We start from the raw sequence: 17560 nt of genomic DNA on the forward strand, positions 1-17560 counted from the left end.
ATCAGAACTTCAGAAGATCAGAAGATCAGAAGATCAGAAGTTCTGATCAGAAGATCCTGATTCCCTGATCCATGGGCTTAAGGCTCCATTTGAGGAATTGCTTTTCTCTAAGAAGACCCTGCCAGCCTCAAGATCATTCAGGTGCTGAGCAGATTACCTATGGAAATATAAGTAAGTTCATTTAGAGGAGGAGAATGCAGGGCTCATATGAAGTATGGATGGTGGGTGGTCACGGATGTGATTATGGAGGTTGGAACTATGGGACACAGGACTCAGGGACTGCCCTCAATGGTGTCAGCAGCTGGCGCAGGACCAACCTGGGCAGAGGTGACTATTGCTTCCAAGTCAGAGACAGGAGAAATGTCACTTAACAAACATTTATTCAGACCCACTTTGTTCTGGCAGACATTCGATCCTGGAAATGGCTGTGAACAAGACACAGTTACTATGTCAGAGTTTCCGTCTTGGGACTGGTGCAGCAGAGTGGATATACGTGCTTTGTTGATACAGTATATAGACTCCAAACTCTTCTGTCTGCATATTGTTTTCTGTATTCATTTATAAGTCACACTTTGGCTATTCTCAGGAGCCACTGGGTCAACATTGACCCCATGGTCCAAAGTTGTCCAATGAATGTGTTATATGGCTGGGGATCTTTTGGGGACTTTTACTCTTGTGAAGGAGAGAAACAGACTAGATTTATGCCATGCTCTTGCTCTGGTACTTGGCTGAGAGAGCTGGCGCTGCCACAGCTGTCCCGAGGTCTGCTGTCAACAAAAAGGAAAAGAAAAGATTCCATAGCAGTGATGGTGGGAAAGTGAGGAGACTTGGGACCTTATGGAATTGGTGAGAGTCACCATCTGACTTCAGACTTATTTCTGTGGGAGAAAAATAAGCACCTGAATGATCATGCCTCTGATTGAGATGGACATGTATCACATTAAAATCTTTCTGACCGCCTAGGATGATAATTAGCAGAAAAGAGTTAATTAATAAGATAACAATAGGGGAAAATGTGCGGTGTCAGGTGACTGCATGGAATGAAATGACATCGACAAAATGACAGGCAGGTCGTGTGTGGGGAGAGGCTGGAGGAAGCTTCTCTGCAGAGCAGAATGTGGGACTGCTGTCAGGATGGCAAGAAGGGACAAGAACTGAAGTGTGTTTGAAGTCAGTCCTTGTGGGGAAGAGTCTGGTTTGTGTGAGGATGTGGGGACATTTAGGACCTTAGGTGTCTGTGATTCAAAACTAGTTGAGTTCCAAGGTAATATTTTCTCATAAGTTAAAAACTCAGTGACAGGTGTGATGTGTTAGAATCCTGCTGTTTTATATTTCTGGGAAGGTGAGTCACAAGAGGAGCCCCATGTGATCTGCCCTGCACACTGAGTGGGAAGTGGGAGCCTGTTTGTAGCTGACAGTCATGGTGGCTTCTGTGTGGTTCACCGGCGTGTGTGTGTTTGTGTTTCCATCTGACATCAGTTTCCTGTCACATACTCCTTTATATCATATATTTATACACAGACACATATATGAATATCCTTGTGAGTGTGTGTGCATATATATACTAATTGTGTCTATGTGTGGATATCTGTAGCTGTATTCATATATATATTTATACACACACAAATTTACAATATATACATATATGTACATTTTCTAGAGATTATGAACTCTGAATTGTGTAGCAAGTTTTTTATTAATGGGATGTTCATGTTGTTAGGAGGCATGCAGTCCCATTTCATCAGAAATTGTAAGCTGGGTGTTGTTACCATAGTGAATAGCCGGACGAAATTAATAATCAGACTCATTTGACCATGGATGTTGGTATCAGTTAATTATGGAGTTCCTACAGCTGAAATAGAAGGGCAGCTTACTCCTTTTTTTACATATGTGTAAAGAGAAATCTCCCTTTGGCAAACACTTTGACTTGCTACTGAACCTTAACAGAGACTGTGTGCTCCTTATTAGCCATTAAATCACCATATGACCCGACTGCCTGCAAGGACTGGGTGCCAAATGAACAACCATGCCATGGAATTGGGCATTCACAGCAGCTGTCCATCACCAACCAGAGGAGATAAATTTGAGATCTGGCTTTAACAGGTCCTAAAGGAACAGGTGAGTTGCATGAGAAAGAGGTCAGATGTCCATAACGTCTGATCACTGCTCCATTGTCTTTTGTCTGTTGCACACAGCTATGACCCAATGGGGGATAATCCAATGAACAGCTGATATAGATGAAAAAACATAAGGCTGTTTACAGTGGTTCCTGTATTATATGCAGGCAACTCTGATAGTTAATAATATTTCTACTGCAACTGCATCTAGGACACCCCTGCATAACCTGGGTGCAGAAAAATTCTTCAATAAGGTAGCATTTGAGCAGAGTAATTGTTTTTATTCACTGGGACAGAGAGAAGGGCAGAATTTGGTTTATACTAACCTATGGGCTCTGACTCGTAGTTTAGCTTGATGGCCAGTGTTGGAAGGAACACAGTAAGAAAATGGGAGGGGGGGCACCTGGGTGTCTCAGTTGTTAAGAGTCTGCCTTCGCTGGGGTCTTGATCCCAGGGTCCTGGGATTGAGCCTCACATTGGGCTCCCTACTCAGCCGGAAGCCTGCTTCTCTCTCTCCGCTCCCCCTGCTTGTGCTACCTCTCTCAATGTTTCTTTCTGTCAAATGAATAAAATCTTTACAAAAAAAAAAAGAAAGAAAATTGGTGATGATATTTGAGGAAGAGAAAATGTGAGTAGAACTCCTTAAGTGAACACAGATCTAGATGCTCTTTGTGTTCTGTGAAATGTCTACCATAGTATGTCCTCAGATGGAAATGGTGCTAATAATCAGGTGGGTAATGTGACATATCTGAGGATAGTGCTCAGCCTTTTTATCCATCTACTCTTGAACTTGTCCTGTGGGCCTCATAGCAAAAGTCCCATGTTGCAAAGTGGGTGATTATTCATTGGCTATCCTATGGATTTCCATCACTAAAACTCACTGGCTATGGCCACTTGTGAGGACCAATTTGCCAATAGCAGAGACCAACCCCAAGTTTCCACAGCCTGAGACCCCTTCCTAGGGAATCGCCAGGAGCCTAGTGGCAGATTAATTATGTTAGATCTCTTCCATCATGGTAGGTATGCCTCCATTCTTGTTGTAACAGACCTTTACCTAGACAGGGACTTGTCTTCTTTGACTGTAATGCTTCCTTCCAAAGTATTACCCTTGGGCTTAGAAGATGCATCACCCACTGGGGCGCCTGGGTGGCTCAGTGGGTTAAGCCGCTGCCTTCAGCTCAGGTCATGATCTCAGGGTCCTGGGATCGAGCCCCATGTTGGGCTCTCTGCTCGGCAGGGAGCCTGCTTCCTCCTCTCTCTCTGCCTGCCTCTCTGCCTGCTTGTGATCTCTGTCTGTCAAATAAATAAATAAAATCTTTAAAAAAAAAAAAAAAGGAGATGCATCACCCACTGTCTAGTATTTTAGGGAAGCTTCTCTCCAATGTACATTTTCACATTAGTTGAAGGGCTGCAGTGTGCCCAGGTCCATGGGATTCACTGGGTCTACCATATTCCCCACTATCCTGAAACAGCTGGCTTGAATGAATGGACTAATATCCTCTGGAAGGCAGTAACTGTGCCAGGTATGGGACAATGCCTTTTGGGTAGGGAAGCCATTTCCAGAGTGATATTTGCACTCCATCTATTTCCTAGTGTTTGGTGGTGTTTCTTCTCCATGGCCCAGCATTCATGGGTCCAGAATCTAGAGGTAGAATTAAGAACATCCCACTCACTGATACTCCTGGCAAACTGCTGCTAATTATGACTGTCAACATTACCCTACATTCTGCTGCCTTACAGGTCTTAGTTCTAAAGGAGAATTGCTTCAGTGACACAGCCAGTGACACAGCAATGATTCTGTTCAAAGGAGAGGTCAGAATTCCCCTTGTCACTTTGAACTACTTCTGTCTTCATGGATGTCTCTCTGTTGGTCATCTCAACAAGGTCTTCTATTCCCAAAACACCATAGCCAAGTAGACATCACGGGCTTGTCCGGCCTTCTTCATATGCACTCCTGATACAGACGGTGCAGAGGCTGTCTGGCGGACTGGGTTGGGGGAGAGGTCTGCTTATCTCAGATCTGGGGCCTTGGGCCAGATCTACTGTGCTTTGTCTGCAGTCCTCCTAGGCTGAAGGCATATGTGACACAGATTGGGAAGTGGTCTGTGTCTCATATCCCTGTCTGTCTCTATCACTATGAGCAGGAATACCACTCTCCCACACTGGACAGTAGTAGTCAGCATCGTCCTTGGCCCTGGCCCTGCTGGTGTTTAGGGTGGCCGTGTCTTCTAGGTTAGAGCTGGAGAATCAGTCAGGAATCCCCAAGGGACAATTGCAATTGTCATATATGACCAGCCGGTACCCTGCCCTGTCTTATGCTGGTACCAATATCCACTGAAGATTTCTATACTGTCTCTTCAACAGGTGTCGTGATCATCTGTTCTAGGGTCATTGAACATAGGGCAGCTGGATAAACACTGGAGGACTTTCAAGAGCCTGGCCAGGGGCTGAGGCAGGCCCTTGTAGAACTAGAGACAATATCTGATTCAGGAAAGGTGGTCGTATGGCCTCTTTCCCTACCCCTCCTGTTCATCTCCCCGCTGGGGTCCCCAGCTGAACTCAGCATGTCATCAGAATGGGAAACTTTCTCATTCTGACACTTGTTTATCATGGTACATGTGGGAATTCACTTGTTACACAATCACCTACTCTTGGAGATTCATCACAACTTCTAGTCTATTTACACGTGGTCCTGCCGTCTCTATGACACCCTATCCCACAAAGACCAGAAACCTGCATTATCAACACTTTGATTACTTTCACTTTTTCACCCATGTTTCACGTAAATATGTGAAAAGTGCCAGATACTATGCTTGACTAAGGGACTCACTTCAGGTTCTGTGTCTCTGTGAGGTTCCCCACAGTCCCATGTTGCACACACACACAGTGTGAACTCCAGGACTGGATAGTCACTGGTTCCTTCTGGGAACTGGATTCTGTCACTGAAGCAAGGGCAGCACAAGGACCAGAGATGTGGTCTGAGGCCGTGGGAATCACTTCACTCTGGAGACAGTCTCACAAGGAGGCTACAGACTCTCCTTCCAGGGATCAGGTCATCCGAGTGCTCCACTTCCTGTCCCCTGAGAAGCTTGTGAGCAAGGAAGCTGCAACCCTGGATCAGAGTCTGTCTGGAGTGGGACAGGAGAAGAAGAGGGTCAGGAGTTAGGGTGTCTCTAGATGTACACAGCACAGAAGGGTCAGCTCCCTGGCACCTCAGGTGGAGAGTGAGATGACTGGCATTTCCCAAATGAGCTACTCACTGTGCAGGATCTCTGTCAGAGTCTTGAATGACTCTGTGTGAGTTTGACCCTGAAAACTTTGCCCCTGCATCCTTGGGGATAGGATGGATCATCATGACTTCTTTCTGAGGGCTCTGGACACCTGCTGACCCCCAGGCCTGGTGTCCCTTTGAGGCTCCTCCTGGGCAGACCAGCCTCTGTCCTGCCGCTCCTGGTGGAGCTCTGCTGCCCCCTTCTGGTGGGTCAGGACTCAGACCTGGAGCTTCCCTCCTGCAGGTCACCCCACAGCACTTGTCACCTGAGAAGGGATGTGGACCTGGGAGTCCAGCCTCCCTCAGGCAGTTGTCAACCCCTGCTCTGCTCAGCCCAACATAGAAGGTCACATACTGCAGGTAGGCAGTCAGGGAAGGAAAGATTCCTGTCCTTGTCCAAGGTATCAAATGCCCTAGACTGTCCCATGGCTATTGCAGCAGGGTGGGTGCAGGTAAAGTGTAGTGCATTTGGAGAGGGTCACAGTCTAGGAAACGTTTATGAGTTCCTATTGGCACCCCTCCTCTCCATGTGGGAGTTAAGTCTGATGCTGCCTGAATCCCAGTGAGTGTCACTGTGTTGTAGTGGACCAGGCAATCCTTCACTAATGATTACATGTGAACCTAAAACATTATCAGTATTATTCCCATCACCTCCTCCACCACTGGTTTCTATTACAATGCATAGCACCAGGAGTCTGGAGTGGGAGGATTTCCACAGGAGCTTCCTAGGTGATTTGGATGAAACAGGGAATTTGGTAATTAACATCTGAATATGTGGTTTAACTTCATATAGGTCACATTTTTTCTGAGACCCTTTCCTTGGATTTCTGCAAAGGAAAGACAAAGGCTCCCTGTCCAGTGCCCCCTCATTCCCAACCTGCAGTCTCTGTTTCACTTGTAAGACTCTGTCAATGTTTTTATATCATTAACATTGAAAACAAAGTGTTCTTTTTTTATTGTGTTATCTTGGTCACTATACAGCACATCATTAGATATTGATGTAGTGTGCCATGATTCATTGTTTGTGTCTAACACCCAGATCTCCATGCAATCTGTGCCCTCCTTAATACCCGTCACCAGGTTCACCCATCCCCCTATCTACCTCTGTTCTAAAACCCTCGGTTTGTTTCCTAGTGTCCATAGTCTCTGTTCTTTTTTTTTTTAATTTTTTATTTTTTATAAACATATATTTTTATCCACAGGGGTACAGGTCTGTGAATCGCCAGGTTTACACACTTCACAGCACTCACCAAAGCACATACCCTCCCCAATGTCCATCACCCCCCCCCCCCCTTCTCCCAACCCCCTCCCCCCAGCAACCCTCAGTTTGTTTTGTGAGATAAGAGTCACCTTATGGTTTGTCCTCCCTCCCAATCCCATCTTGTTTCATTGATTCTTCTTCTACCCACTTAAGCCCCCATGTTGCATCACCACTTCCTCATATCAGGGAGATCATATGATAGTTGTCTTTCTCTGCTTGACTTATTTCGCTAAGCATGATATGCTCTAGTTCCATCCATGTTGTCGCAAATGGCAAGATTTCGTTTCTTTTGATGGCTGCATAGTATTCCATTGTGTATATATACCACATCTTCTTTATCTGTTCATCTGTTGATGGACATCTAGGTTCTTTCCATAGTTTGGCTATTGTGGACATTGCTGCTATAAACATTCGGGTGCACATGCCCCTTCAGATCACTAGGTTTGTATCTTTAGGGTAAATACCCAGTAGTGCAGTTGCTGGGTCATAGGGTAGTTCTATTTTCAACATTTTGAGGAACCTCCAAGCTGTTTTCCAGAGTGGTTGCACCAGCTTGCATTCCCACCAACAGTGTAGGAGGGTTCCCCTTTCTCCGCATCCTCGCCAGCATCTGTCATTTCGTGACTTGTTGATTTTAGCCATTCTGACTGGTGTGAGGTGATATCTCATTGTGGTTTTGATTTGTATTTCCCTGATGCCGAGTGATATGGAGCACTTTTTCATGTGTCTGTTGGCCATCTGGATGTCTTCTTTGCAGAAATGTCTTTCATGTCCTTCTGCCCCATTTCTTGATTGGATTATTTGTTCTTTGGGTGTTGAGTTTGCTAAGTTCTTTATAGATTTTGGACACTAGTCCTTTATCTGATATGTCGTTTGCAAATATCCTTCTCCCATTTTGTCAGTTGTCTTTTGATTTTGTTAAACTGTTTTCCTTTGCTGTGAAAAAGCTTTTGATCTTGATGAAATCCAATAGTTCATTTTTGCCCTTGCTTCCCTTGCCTTTGGTGATGTTCCTAGGAAGATGTTGCTGCGGCTGAGGTCGAAGAGGTTGCTGCCTGTGTTTATGTGGTTTATGATTTTTGAAACTTATTATACTTTGTGTAGACTCACATTTCCATCTATCACCCTTTCCTTCTGTCTGAAGGGTGTCCTTCACTGTTGCTTGTGCTGAGGGTCTGTAAGTGATCAGTTCTGAGAGGTTTACAGTCTGAGGAAGGCTCAGTTTGTCTTCAGTTTTCAATGATATGTTTTGTGGATAGAGATGAAGGTTGACAGTGTTTTCGATTAGTATGTTGAAGACATTGCCCTCTGTTTTCCCGTTTACATGGTTCATGATGAGAAATGTGCTTCCAGCACAATGCTGGTTTATTTGTTTAGAACAAGAGTCTCCTCTCTGGTTGTGAGAGTGTCTGCATCACTGGTTTGTAATAATTTCATAATGATGTGTTCTGTGCTGTCTCTCATGTTTCCTGTATCTGAGCTTCATTGAGCTCCTTGGATATATTGGTTTCTGGGTTTCTCTAAACTTGAAGCTTTTTTGTAGGTTATTTCTTCACAGATTTTTAAAATTTTTCCTCAGTTCTTTACCATCTTTCTTGCAGTTCCTACATTTGTATGCTGTCTGGGTGGCATGAAGGTGTCTTCCAGGCACTGAGCCTTCATTAGTTTTATTGGGTATTTCACTATGTGTTTCATTTTGAATACTTTCCATTGCTGTGACATCAAGTTCCCTAACATCCTTTTTTGCAGCATCATATCTGCTGTCAGTCCTATCCATGTATTTTAAAATTTCAGACTGAATAATTTGGGAGGGCTTAAAAGAGGGGTTCTTCAAACAACGTCTTTTGTTTCTGCTTCTCAGACATTTAGTCCTTCCTCCACCCACAGTCCTATGTTAATAGAGTTCTAATAACTGATTGCAAATCCCCTGGTGATCCGCCCTGTGCAGCCTGCCTGGAGGACTGGGAGGAAGGGGACAGACTGGAGGCCTCAGATCTGGGGACCTGGGCCAAATCTGCTCACTGCATTGTGCACAGGCCTCCTGGGGCTGGAGGAGAGTGTGACACAGATGGGGAATGGGTTTGTGTCCCACTTCCCCATCTGCCTGTGTCACTGTGCACTTCAGTATGACCATTATAGCGCTGACAGTAATAGTCAGCCTCCTCCTTGGCCTGTGTCGCAATGATGGTCAGGGTGGCTGTGTTCCCCAACTTGCAGCCAGAGAACCATTCAGGGATCCCTGAGGGCCTCTCACTATCACCATAAATAACCATCAAAGGAGCTTGCCTTCTGCTGGTACCAGTGTGCATAACCATTTTCAAGTTCCTCTGCAGTACAGGTGATTGTAGCCGTCTCTCCCAGGGCCACTGACAGAAAGGGTGGCTGAGTCACCTCACTGGAGACCACAGAGCCTGAGAAGAAAGAAGAGGAGAGGTTGCAATGAGGTCCATAGACTCATTCACAAGATCCCAATACTGAGGCTGTGCTAGGGTGGAGCTTAGGGTTTGGGGCAGGCTCAGCTCAAAACCTGTGGGGATGAGAGTGTGAGGAGGGCCTGGGGACAGCACCTGTGCAGAGAGTGAGGACAAGGAGAGCTCTGTCTTCTGAGAACCCCAGCTGGGCCAGGCTCACACTGGCCTTTTTTTATTTCTTTCCAGGCACTTGTTCTATGATTGTTAGTATTTATGCAAATTTACTCCTCTCTGGGATCCAAATGCATTCAAACCACTTGTGATCTCAGAAGAGGAGGAAGAGAGGAGACCCCAGCTTCCTCCAAGCAGCTCTCAGGTCAGAAAATGAGACTTGGTCTCCAAAGTTTGGTATCACAGTCACATCCTTGCAGTTTGAACACAACCACTCTCCCTACCCATTCTGCCTAAGGGATGTCTAGAGCTGGGTCAGGACCTTCCAGAATCCTGGCTGTGGTGCTGATCTTGTCCCTCTAAACAATGCAGAGAATACTTGACTCAGGGTGAGGTGGTCCTGTGATCTCACTGCCTTATTCTCCCTGTATTGGTCCCCTCTGTGTTCCTCACATACATTGTGGTCCAATTCTTGGCATGTCAACAGAATAGGAAACTCTCATTCTGAGGTTCATTCATCATTTATAAGTGTGAGTTTACTTGTCAAAAAAACCACCTGCTGTTGGAGATTCATGAGGATTTCTAGTCTATTTACACATGGTGTTCTTGTCTCTATGACAGTCCCCATTAGCACAGCGGACCAACAATTGGCATTGTCAACCATTTCATTCCTATTAATTTTTTTCATCAATGTTTCATGCAATATGTGTAAAGGGCCTGAATCCATGAGAAACAACTTCAAGGTTTTTGGTCTTGTGAGAATCCACATGATCATATGTTCCCATATGGTGTAAGCTCTAGGACCTGAACAATGGTCCCTGCAGGCCATGAGAATCACATCACTCAGGAGACAGTCTCACAAGGAGGTTGCAGATGCTCCTTCCAGGGACCAGGGTCCCCACGTGCACTGTCTTTTGCCCCCTGAGATGTTCTTGAACATAAGAGCTGCAGCCCCAGGTCTGAGTTGGGGTGGAGGTGTGGAAGGAGAGACAGAGTCAGTCATCAGGGGGTCTCTGGATGTGCACAGCACAAAGGAGTCAGTCTGGGGGACACTGGTGGTCAGAGAGGGGCTGTGAATTGCCCCGGTGACGTGCTCACTGTGTCAGGCTCTGGTAGTGTCCTGGATGATATTGCGACCCTCAGAACATGGTCTTTGCAGCCTGAGGAGATAAGACTGATCATCCCCAGTCTCTGAAGACTGAACCTTAGACAGTTGGCTGTCCCCCAGACCTGCTGGCCCTGTGAGCCTCCCCCTGGGCAGCCCCAGTTTCTGTCCTGCTGGTCTTGCTGCAGGTCTGCTGTCCCCTGATGGTAAAGACAGACTCAGACCAGGAGCTTCCCCCCTGCAGTTACCCCAGAGCACCTGTCATCTGAGAAAGGGGCAGGATCCCACTGGCAGCTGTTCCGGCTACCCTCATCCCCCAACCACCCCACTGTCCTGCCCAACCCAGCACAGAAGGTCACATACATGGTGCGGGAGGCCTGGCAGTTGCGATAACCTCTACTTGTTTCAGGGTTAAAATACTCTGGCCTCACCTGCTGTCCTGTTTCAGGAAGGAGCCTGCATGGTACAGTGTAGTGCATTTGAAAAAGGGCTAGTGTCCAGACAAATCTGTGTGATGTCCCACAGCCACCTGGTTCCTGTGTATTTAGGAATCATAACCAATGCTTTTTGCATCCCTATCTGGGGAGTTGGGTCATGGGAGTGATAGGTGATGCTGCTGGTGCTAAATTCAGTTAAGCAGGCAAACCTTTTTTTTACTCTTCATTAATCCTGTATTTACTACTATTATTGTTGTTGCAGCTCTCACCTCCTGGAGTTTGATGTGTGAGGATCTGTAAAGCTGTCTAGCTTGTGGATTTATGGAACTGGGGGTCTACTCATTAGAGTTGGGTCCATGGGCTGATGATGCAGGTCACAGAGGAGCTGAAACCCTTTCCTTGGATTCCCACAGAAGAAGACTAGAGAATCCCACGTGAAGTTCAACTCACTGAGATCACACAGAGTCTCTCTAATTAGTAGGACTCTTACAATGTTTTGTACACTTAACATGAAAAAAAAATGTGTCTTATATGAGTATAAGCTTCCCCCTTGCACAGCAGGTAAGCTGAGGCTCAGAGAGGCTAGCATCCTAGGGAAACAGAGGAGAGTGGGGTGAGTCCAAGAGGGGAGAACACATGTGCTGGATTCAGAGTCTGGGCTCATCAGGGCACAACTTGACCAGGACAGGTGGGAGGGAGGGTGAGTCCAGATGAGCAGCAGGGCTTCTGTCTCTCAGCTCACTGCCATCCTCCTCATGGTCTGGCCTATAAGGGAGCCTGGGTAGTCAGTCCATGGGGAGGGTCAGGAGTGTCATGTCCCAGGTTTGAGCTGGAGAATCTGTGGGTACAGTGGAGGCTGTTTGGCTGTGAAGGGGCCTGACTTGGGTCCTCCTGGCTCTTCTCTGTATTACTGCTTGGTCCTCTCTGTGCTCCACGTTTGAGAGAAAACAAGGGTCTTGTGGCCACAGTAATGGGGTCAGATGAATCTTGCAGTGGACACAAGTCCTGTAGGTTCAGAACACCATGGGGCTCATTCTCTGGGTCCCACTCCCTCCAGCACCCTTTGGGCTGAGCTCAGCTCAGGGTCATGCTAAGGGTCATGTGGGGGCTGAGCCTGTGGGCAAGGTCTGGACTGCACCTGGGCAGCGAGTGAGTAGGGTTAGCAGAGGAGGGTCAAGGCAATAGTGGGCAGCCCAGACTCTTTCTCTTGAGTCTCCTGCTGAGCCTGGCCTCCCTGAGCCTCCCTCACAGCCTTTCACTGGTTCCTGTGAAAATGGTCCTCATGCTGATGGAGAGAATCTCTGTGCTTCTGGGTGAGCTGCACAGATTTGGTTTACATGGGGCCGTGCTCACCTTTCAGCTTCATAGGGGAGATCTGGTCACTCTGTGTTTGAGCAGCATAACAACTGGGGAGGTGGAGAGGGGAGGGAATTTCTGTTGTTGTTCTCATGAAATGAGTTCTATGATCATTTGATTCTATTTCTGCGAGAGTTTCAAATACACAGGACATGAAATATTCCATCTGGACCATGTGTAAGAGTTCAGTTCAACTTCCCACGTTCTCTTTTCTGTGCTTTTTTTACATCCTGAATTATGGAACAGAATCCAGTGGGAAAACTGTTTTGATCTTACACTTAGTATAAGTTTCTTTACTGTAGGTTTCTTATCCTGGGGTGTTGCTGATAAACTCAAATTGACAATATCTTTATTTTAATGATGGGGTTTAGAGAATTTCCTGACTGTGAGTGGTTACATAGTTTGTTAGATTCCATCCTGCTTTTTATTTGTTGTGTGTTCCTTGTGTTCTCTGTTCTCTTTTTTTTTTTTTAATTTTTATCTTCTTTTTGAGAATTGGAACGTTTTTCTATGATCCAATTGCTTTCTGTTTTGGCCTATTACTATAACTCCTTACTGTCCTGTCATCTGCAACTACTCACAGTCTACATTCAGGTGCCACCACACCCTGTGACGGAGAGCACCAGACATTAGAGCCCACTTCCTGCTCTCTCTTCTCAGTGCTGTGGTAGGAATGTCATACCCATCACTGTTAGCCACATGATAAATCCAGCATATGCAGTGATTAGATTTGCTGTAGACAGGGATTTATTTTCCAAAGAGGGGGAGTGTCAGGCAGAAGGAGAAGGGGAAGCATGCTCCCTCTCTAGCTGGGAACCTCATGTGGGGTTTGATCCAGTACTCTTGGACCATGACCTGGGCTGAAGGCAGGCACTTAACCAACTGAGCTACCCAGGCACCCCTACCATTTCTGACTACTACAATAATTTTGTAGATTAGGATCCTTTTTGTAATCACTTCCTCATTTCTGAGGGAAGTCCAGTATTACTTTCAGTGTTATGGGTCTGCTGATGACTGTTTTTGTCAGTTTGGTAGAGCTGAAAAATTGGTTTATTTAGCCTTCATTACTGAAGGAAATTTTCCCTGGATAAAGAATTCAGGAGTTTCCTTCTGTTTATTTCTTTGGTATTTTCAAGATGTTAACCCACTGCTCTCTGTGTGCATTTATGCTCATGAGAAATCACTTGTGCGGTCCGCGCTCAAAGAACAGTGGTCTGGCTGTATCTTGGATCACAGTTTAAGGTAATTCTGAGCAGAGAGCACACTTCTTGGCTCTGTCTATGCAGCTGGTTTCCCCGCTCCAATACCTGGGAGCTTTGCCACACTCGGGCTCCCCCAGTCTTTCTGTGTCCTTGTGGGTCCTGAGACCACACTGTGCCCATGAGGGCACTACTCCCACTTAGCATCTGGAGCAACCTCCCTCAGTGGAGCTGACTTCTAAGAATTCAGATTTTGTGCTCCGCTGCTCTACTGCTTGCTGTGAGCCGGCCCCTTCCCCCATGGTCTATCTTCCCTTAGCTTTAGATTCATTTCTCCACACATCCTACCTTCCATAAAGTGGTCAATTTTCTGTTCCTAGAATTGCTGCTCTTCTTTTCTTCTATCTTCTGTTGAGTTTATAGGTGTTTGGAATGGTTTGATAACTATCTAGCTGAACTCCTGGGACCTGATGATAGTTCAATCTCCTATTCCTCCACCGTCTTGCTCCCTCTCCTGAGCATATGACTCTTGATCTCGTCCACTACCTATTCTTCTGAAGCTGTTTCAAAAAATAGAAATGGAAGGAAAACTTCCAAACTCATTCTATGAGGCCAGCATTGCTTTGATCCAAAAATAAGACAAAGACCCCACTAAAACAAGTTACAGACCAACATCCCTGATGAATGTGGATGCCAAAATTCTCACCAAGATATTAACCAATAGGCTGGACCAGTGTATCAAAAGTATTATTCACCACAGCAAGGTGGGTTTACATCCTGGGCTGTAAGGTCTTTCTACATTTGCAAATCAATCAATGTGATACACTACATAAATAAAAGAAAGAACAAGAACTATATGATCCTCTCAACTAATGCAGAAAATGCATTCAACAAAATACAGTATCCTTTCTTGATTAAAGCTTTCCATAGTGTAGGGATAGAGGGAACACACATCAATATCATCAAAGCAATATACCATAGCAAATATCATTCTGAATGGGGAAAAACTGAGAGCTTTCCCCCTAAGGACAGGCAGACTACAGGGATGTCTACTCTCACCACTATTGCTTGACACAGTACTAGAAGTTCTAGCCTCGGCAATCAGACACCAAAAAGAAACAACAGGCATTCAAATTGGGAAAGAAAAGGTTAAATTCTCTTGTCTTACAGATGACATGATACTTTATGTGGAAAACCCAAAAGACTCCACCCCAAAATTGCTAGAACACATACAGCAGTTCAACAACGTGCCAGGATATACCATCAATGCACAGAAATCAGTTGCATTTCTATACATGAACAATGAGACAGAAGAAAGGGAAATTAAGGAATCCATCCCATTTACACTTGCACCAAAAAACACAAGATACCTAGAAATAAACCTAACCAAAAAGATAAAGGATCTGTACTCTAAGAACTACAGGACATTTATGAAAGAAATTGAGAAAAGACACAAAGAAATGCAAGAACATTCCACACTAATGGGTGGGAAGAATACATATTCAGATGGTCTATGCTACCCAGAGCAATCTACACATTCAAGGAAACCCCTGGCAAAATACCACCGACGTTTTTCACAGAGCTGGAACAAATAATCCTAACTCTTGTGTAGAACTAGAAATGATCCGGAATAACCAGGGAAATGTTGAAAATGAAAACCAAAGCTTGTGACATCACAATTCCAGACTTCAAGCTCTAATACAAAGATGTAATCAACCAGACAGTTTGTACTGGCACAAAAACAGATGCATATATCATGGAACCGAATAGAGAGACCCAGAGATGTGGGTGACACCTTAGTGACTCCTGTACCTGTCTGTTCCACTCAGGTAAAGGGGGATCCAGTCATGTTCCCAGGGCTTCAGGAGCTCAGCTGAGCTTGGACATGTTGGGCTCTAATCCTGGTCATTTGTGAGAGCCTTAGCCCATGACTACACATGGAAATGATGAGATCATGATGACAGGATAAAAGACTTCTTGTGTCTTTTTTTCCACCCAGGCCCTCTGTCCCCAGGCCTGGATTGACCTCAGGGATCCTCTGGGTTCCCAGGGAATCCCTTGTTATCAATATCAGCCTAATGGATAATCAGTCCATCTGGTGGATGGAGCCTTTGAACAAACGAAAACCAATCCACCCCTTGGTCTCCTCAGGAGCATCCCCTCAGGGCTCACACAGAGCCCGTGAGCATAGTGGGGAGGATTACACCCTCTATCCGGATCCTATGCCAGTGTAATGAGCATCCTGTCCTTCACAGAAAGCTCCCTGCTGAGCTCAGAGTCAGGCCTAGGTTTGTCTCAGATCTCTGAGGCTGGGGTGGTGTGAGCCTTGGCACAGCACCTGTGCAGTGAGCAAGGAAGCCGAGGAGGAGAGGGGTACAGGCCATCATGGTAGTGCTCAGACTCTGCTACCAAGGCCCAAGCCTGCCAAAATTCCTCTCAGGCCTGTATTATCCCCTTGCTTGGGACATCGCTGAGAATGCAAATCAGCCAGGGTTCAGGGGCTGCTGCTGTGGAGCTCTGTGGGTTCAGAGAAGCACTCAGCCCAAGGGGACATGGAGAGAGAGGAGGGGCAGCCTGGTGCCATAGTGTGGGCCCTACATCTGCATCCCACATTGTGTCTTGGAAGCTCTTTGGCTGGCCTGGCCACTGAGATCTCAGAGATGGCGTGTTTTTATTTTCTCTGCCTATTCTGTAAGTGACACTATGAGGCCCAAGTTGGTGCAGGGTCCTTTTCCAGATCACAGCTCATGGGGCTTAGAGACCAAATAAAATTCATCCTCTTTCAAGAGCTCATGGAGATCCAAACCATCATGATGCTATAATGTCTGCTGTTGGTTGTGATCCCTTGCAACTGGTCACAAGGACTGAGTCTTAGTATGCCCATTTTGCAGTCAGGAGGAGGAACAGATCAGGTTTAAAAGAAATGTTTTCTGTATACAAGAATGACAGGAGCTTCAAGGTTTAGTAACTATTCAAGGGAATGTTTACCACAGTGGAGTTCTTTTTTTAATCAGTTTTTGGGAAAAATATATAATAAATATCTTAATTTATATGTTAAATTGAAAAAAAAAAACTTTGTCATGAAAATTGTTGTGTTGCTGGCACTAAGAAAGGGAAGAACAGAATCTTCCAGTTCCCTTTCCCTTCCTTGAGGGGCAGGTAGGAGGAACTTCCAGGAAGAAGGAAGAGTTGTGTCTCTCAGGGGTCTCTCAACAGGGGATGGAGAAGGAAACATGTTTGCAGGGAGGATCCGTGTTTGTGGATGGTGACAGTGCTTCCATTTTATTTAAACGGGATGGTGGCAGAGCAAACAGGAATAGGTGGAGAAACCCCCACACAACTCCTGTGAAGAAATTGTACTTGATAGTGAAGAAGGACACTGGAGCAAATGACAAGTGGCCCGAAGGTTTCAGGTCCTGGTTACTAACGTCCCCACTGCTGGCTTGCCCAAGCCAGCCTGGTAAAATCCTTGGTGCCTGGACCTGCCCCAGTTGCCTGTGACTCTGCTGGCTGATTTTTGCTGCCCCTGGTGGTCACTCCACATTGACTGCTGGGGAGGTGGGAGACTCCTTGCAAGGGTGTAGATTCCTCTGTGTAGGTCCTGAGTCCAGATCTATGGACTGCTATCCTGGGGTAGAATGACTTTTCTATGCGTGGCTTCTGCCTGCATCACTTTCAGGCATGAGGGGCCCAAATTACCCATGAAAACATTAACAAGCTCATCTGAAGGAGGAGAGCCCTGGTTTCATTGAGGTGTCCCTGCACCTCTGTCTGGGGGTGCTGGGAAGTCAAGCAGAGGGTAGCACAGCTTAGCAGTGGGGCTCTAGGACTCAGGGGATGGTTCTTATTCATTCCAACTGGGGATGCAAAGCTGATGTGTGTGTGTGTGTGTGTGTAGGAGGGTGACCAGGGAATAATGCTCGAAAGCTAGTGACAGGAGACCATCCACCCAGCAGACATTTATTCAAACTCTCATTGGTCTGGCACATGTTCTCTCCTGGGCATTCTGGGTGAACAAAACACAGGTCCTATTGAAGAGGAAATTCTGGTGTTGTAAGATCGGAACGAGAAATAAGTATTAAGATGTGTAGGAGGAGCCCAGGCAGTGCCCTCAGGAAGGATGGTACAGGTGGTCAGAGGATCTGGGGAACAGAAGAAAGCTGAAGGACCTGGGATTCAACCCAGGTGAGGATTAGTGTGCAGTTTTCTCCTAAGGTGAGCATTCTGGGCAC

The 17560-nt window shown here is 46.0% G+C and overlaps 2 protein-coding genes across 7 annotated transcripts in view; both read right to left on the bottom strand.

The window, feature by feature from the left end:
* Positions 1-17560, bottom strand: part of LOC116571641 (immunoglobulin lambda-1 light chain-like) — a 1068967-nt gene that overhangs the window by 648543 nt on the left and 402864 nt on the right. The window lies entirely within an intron of this gene.
* LOC116571638 (immunoglobulin lambda-1 light chain-like) overlaps positions 1-17560 on the bottom strand; it is a 1139351-nt gene that overhangs the window by 619697 nt on the left and 502094 nt on the right. The gene's annotated exons all lie outside the window — the stretch shown is intronic.

Source organism: Mustela erminea, chromosome 13 (assembly GCF_009829155.1).
Source record: "Mustela erminea isolate mMusErm1 chromosome 13, mMusErm1.Pri, whole genome shotgun sequence".
Taxonomy (NCBI): Eukaryota; Metazoa; Chordata; class Mammalia; order Carnivora; family Mustelidae; genus Mustela; species Mustela erminea.